Below are 5,371 nucleotides of genomic sequence, written 5' to 3'. Positions count from 1 at the left end.
CATGGAAGTCAAGGTCGAGATATCCTGACGCTAGCACGACTGAATTTTTATTTCTTCCGATTTTCGAAATTTATCGTAAATTCGATTGCTACCATTTATCATTATTTTTATACAGGTCGTTTCTCTTTTGATATCTTTGTTATTTTTGCGGATAAGGAAACATATACGGGGAAAAAGTTATTTGGTTTAGAACGGCGAATATCGTGTTTCGTGTTTTTTTCCTTCAAAGATATCTTGTTCCCACGTTTCAAGTTCATCGACGGTTTGTTTCATAATAACGGGATATTTCTAGCTGACAAGAAATGAATTTTAAACACGTAGATATGTTAATCTAGAAATAATCTTCAGTAGACATTTCGTGATAATTGCGAGGGAAATGGGAAATTTCCTTATTTTTACCTAAAATTGTTATTATTTTACAAGAAATTCTCGACATGACCTCCGTTATTTTCAAGACATTTTCCTATACGACACACGAATGATTGATCATTTCGTTGCACGTTCGATCATAGTTGGAGAAATGGTGTAGTCGCTGTGCATCTACAGAATTCCTGACGGCTTCTCCATACATTAGCACCATTTCTATTTTTTCTTATTGACTGTACACGTCGACGTGAATGAAACGAACAAGACGAAAGAGTTTTCCACTGCTTTAATCAGCACGTTCACTCAATTGTGACTGCGTTTCGATTCGTCGAATCTTTCTAATCGTTACAGATAGTAACACCAGAAGTGTCATCAAACAAAGTTGATGATACTTAACAATACAATTTATTGGAATTTCGAAAGCAAGGCCAGTCGAATGCAACATCTCGTGTAAAATTAAAATAAAATTTTGGTCAAAGGTAAGAAAATGTTCAATTTCTTACTTTTCAAATTACCACAAAGTTTCTACCAACGTCATCTCAAGGCAGCATGTTTAAAGTCCATTGTTTATCAACTAAAATAATACGTTGATAAAGATATGCAAAGAATTATTTTCTCATACATTTTTTTGTATCTGCACAAGTAACAAAGATATATGTATGCTACATAATAAACATACTAGCTCAAAAGCTAGCAACTATACGTGATTATAATTAGACTACCTATGGAGGACATGCATACGTATCTATGATACGTTATCATATCTGAAACCTTTCTCCATTAAAAGCATTATTTGCGCATTGATCTCAATGGTTACAGTTACGTGCCACATCCTGTATAGATATAATATATTTGGTATATGTATGTGGCGGCACATGAGTTATAGGACGATTCGAATCGAGAGTGACTCATGTTGTTGTTTTGCCTCGGAGTATCAACGTCGTTTTCGATGTGCAAGATTTAAAAGTAAACAAACACTGGACAAAACGATATTGCCGTTACGAACAACCGTCAACCGGAATCGAATTCAAACTTTCCGGTACTCCGCCGATCAGTATAAATAGACGAACCTGCTCTCTAGAAGGATAATTATCCAGTAATCACAAGTATTCACTTGTCTCGTCATTAAATAAATCAACACGTTTAACATCCACCACATGTACATACCTATACAGTTTGTATCGATGATTGCGGAAGGGATGCAAGTGTCATGGATGAAGAAATGAAGCGGACAACGAACCTCCATAGATTAAATTATAAGCAAACGAAAATTATGTCCTGATTATTAAACGGTAAATTATTTAATCGCGCGTTTGTACTGGCCGTTGCATGTACTTTTATTGACACGATGAAGTATCAGGTTTTAATGAGCACCGAGCCAACGCTTCGACTTCCTAGACATTTAACTTGCACAATTTCTGGAAATTTTAACTATCGGAAAAACAGTGAAACTTTGTCGCGCTTCCTACCTTCGGTAATAAAAACGAAACTTTACGTTTAGAATTTGCACGGCGTTAACGGAACGTTTGTTCTTGAGTTCTTGTAAAAGTTTTATGCCCATTCCACTGCAAAGTGTATATTTCCTTCTCCAATAGTTTAAACGGATTCTGTTATATATTGATTTATTAATTTATTCGCGCATTCAACTTTTAATTATTGAAAAGAAATAAATTTGGTTTGCAAGGGTTTGCCGATCGAGAGAATGGAAATTACCGCGTTCACGTAGATACGTATGCGTTAGGACATGGTGAATCGAAAGATGAAGACATGAAGAGAAAAAGTCGCAGAATCTTAAATGTTATAATAATATATATATATATTGTGCTTTATTAGTCCCAATACGTTAATGTCGCTACTGATTCGTTACTTGGGGAGATTTTCCAAGCGTCGATAACCAATTTTCATGAAAACAGTGCTCAAAGTGGAGCTGGAATTTTTCTTAATACCTCGGAAACTCCTTAAAGTACAAAAAAATATTGTATACAAAAATTATTTGTTTTTTAGTGGCAAATTTAATTACGTAAATTGTTTTTCAAAGTGACTACTTATATAAGCATTACACCAAAAATTAATATTTTTTGCTTTTTTCTTTGCTTGATAGTCAACATTTCATCTATATCGTTGTAAGATATTGCATAAACTTAAGAATTTTCAAATTTGAAAAAGCTTAAAAGAAAGCTAAAGTTTAAGCCCTAAGTTTTAATGAAAACGTTAAATTATCTGCTTTGAATTTTCTCCTTGACGAAAGGCCTTTGATCTTATCAGACGGATACATTATATACAAATATCTAATCCGAACGATGAAAAGTGTTAATCGCGAGTATTAAAAATTCCTAAAAGTACGAGTATTTTATGAAGTGCTCGGTTTCATAAAGCTACCCAACGTAGCGCAACCTCTTAAATCATCCTGTCGACGATGGTAGTAATTATATTTGGATCACTGGCCCGTAACAACGATTTTCCGGCAAGAGGTTTCTAATGAGAGTAGCAAGTAAGTTGGAATTTATATTGCTCAAGTAATCGGAGAAATCTTTGCTTAAATCATTTTATAGTCAAACGCATGAAAGTGTTTGATACCTTATATATCTTACATTTCGATAATTCGAGTAGTATAGTTAAGATTCAAGGTGAGATCAAAGAAATAAATGCAGTACAATTTAAGAGCCACCGTTGAAGCATAATACTCGTATCTGATCCTCACATTCATCTCTCATTTTTCTATTTTCGCGTGTTCCATCGATGATTACGAGTAGTAGAAATTTATTCTTTCTTATTGACATTACTCATCCTTACATTTCTCAAAAGTATCTCGCACTTTTATTTATTGCAGTTTGTTTGAATAAAATACATCGTAAAGTTATTGAAATCCAAGTATCGATTATGGAATTTATTTAGTACTTAGATTACAATGTCCGGCAGTTGGAAAAATTCATTTTAACCATCTTAACAGGACATTCTTCTTAGGACATAATGTCACTTTCAAGCTTTTAGTTCTTTCTAGTTTCTCATAGTCTTAGTCTCTGTGTGACTTATCCCACTGACTTGCTACAATCTCGTGTCTTTTCGATGGTGAAAACTTAAAGACTGGTTTCAACCAGTCGAAAATCACTGGTTTCTATTTAAAAACCTAATTTATAAACGTGTCTTTTGCGACATACAGTTTACCCATCGTTACAACTATCCACGACTTATACATACAGGATGTCGCAGCTAAGTTTATCACTTGGAGTATCTCGTTCGTCCTTGATAATATTAAAAAAATGTTTCAGGAACAAGACGAATGGTTTCGAAATTAGTTTTTGCGTAAGAGAACATACAAACGTTATCGATGTTACTTCAAATGGGATCGTACATTTTTTAATACATCAATCCATTCAACAGAACATTCTGTACAAAAATTGTATTAACTTATTTACGTTGAGAAATTATTAGTTTAGCAGATACGTTAACTTTACTTTGTCAAATTCGACGCATGAAAGACAAAGATAACGTAAACGTAACTATACCGTTTCGCGTATTTTCCTATCTTCCGTACATTGAAGTAATAAATAATGCGATTAAAGTGTTTAATTGTTTCTATGATCCATTTTCCGTAAGCTTCCACTTCAATCATTCACTTGCGAAATTTTCGGCCCAAGTCATTTTAACACATTGCTTATCGACAGCCTATTAATGGTCTTTAAAAGGCCAGCGTTTATCGACCGATAGCTTATAAATCGGCATTTTGTTGACTTCGGTTACGGACCGGTACACTATTAATCCGCTTTTTCTTAAATCTGCCAGAGGCAGTGGTAGAAAAATTGTTAAACACACGCGCGCTCGCGTTGCCGGTAACGATGCTGCTCTACTTGTTTCTTCAAAGTCGTTACAATAATTTTGACCCTCCAAAATGAATCCCAGCAACGAAAGTGAGGTACTTTTGGATCATTGGTCACAGCATTCAAGTACTCAATCGTCAAGTACTCGTTGGACATTCACTTAAATTACCTCTACGTTATACTGACTTGGAAAGCTACAATAATACGGATATCCACATGTTCCATCCGAAGGAACAAAACGTGAGGATTTTCGTAGGCCGCCCAGTTTTTCGCAAAGGTTTCTACGATGCTTTGAGAAGCGCAAAACGACGAGGTAAAGTTTATGCAACATCGTAATCTGCGCCTTAAACGAGTGCCGTTTTACGTATTTCTATATCGAGAGATCGAAGCTGTACGGGACGAGGGAGAATTGAATCTGATTGATAGCGCAACGAACTTACCTTTTGCCAAAGACAGATGCTCGTTAGCTGGCAATGAGCGTCGTGCGGTACTGTTGCGTCGATGTCTTGGTTGATTCCTCCTCCTTTCCAAGCAGCGTTGCTGTTATCGGTCGACGTGGAATACGGCTCGAAGTAGCAAAAATTATGTGCGCGTGTGCCCGTTTGTAATATTCACTCAAAGCACTTATCACTTATGCACTTATCACTCGGCAAACGAATATTATATGTGACTTGGTCAGTTGTGTTTTGATCTCGCCCTCTTTAACGGTAAAAAATACAGATTATGACTCTGAGATGATGAGCCTAATTTATAGCCTAATTTCATCCCTTGAATACAGAAACTTTACTTGCTATATATCCCAACAGTACATAGTTTATTTAGTCAATGATTGAAATTAATATTTATATTTTTGTTTGAACAAAACGTATTTAACGAGAGTTCATCGATGCCGATCTTCACTGTTTTATTAGCTAGGATAACTCATCGTTCTTTAGTTCTAAACATCAACCACCGACTTTGATCTCTGGTTCATTCGCATCCGCTGTGTTTATTTTTATTAATCTTACTTGGGCTACTTCAAAGAACTGGCGAAAGTAACGGAATTGATATTAATGGGGCATTAAAGTATGACATTCATCGCATAATTCAGAACGGATAGTAAATAAAGCACTTAAGAATATTTATGCACGTTTCCCTTCAACTGTCTCCAAATTCGTGATACAGTCGGGGGGGGGGGGGGGGGGGGG

At 35.6% G+C, this 5,371-nt stretch overlaps 1 long non-coding RNA gene across 1 annotated transcript in view; it reads right to left on the bottom strand.

The window, feature by feature from the left end:
* Positions 1-4,632: 4,632 nt before the first annotated feature.
* LOC122576851 overlaps positions 4,633-5,371 on the bottom strand; it is a 7,383-nt gene continuing 6,644 nt past the window's right edge. Inside the window, exon 3 of the long non-coding RNA XR_006319924.1 lies at positions 4,633-4,883. This is a non-coding gene — a long non-coding RNA (uncharacterized LOC122576851). The remainder of the gene's footprint in view (positions 4,884-5,371) is intronic.

The sequence above is a fragment of the Bombus pyrosoma genome, linkage group LG17, assembly GCF_014825855.1.
Source record: "Bombus pyrosoma isolate SC7728 linkage group LG17, ASM1482585v1, whole genome shotgun sequence".
NCBI classification, from domain to species: Eukaryota; Metazoa; Arthropoda; class Insecta; order Hymenoptera; family Apidae; genus Bombus; species Bombus pyrosoma.
Note: the sequence above shows the minus strand (reverse complement) of the source record. Positions and strands in the feature narration are given on the sequence as shown.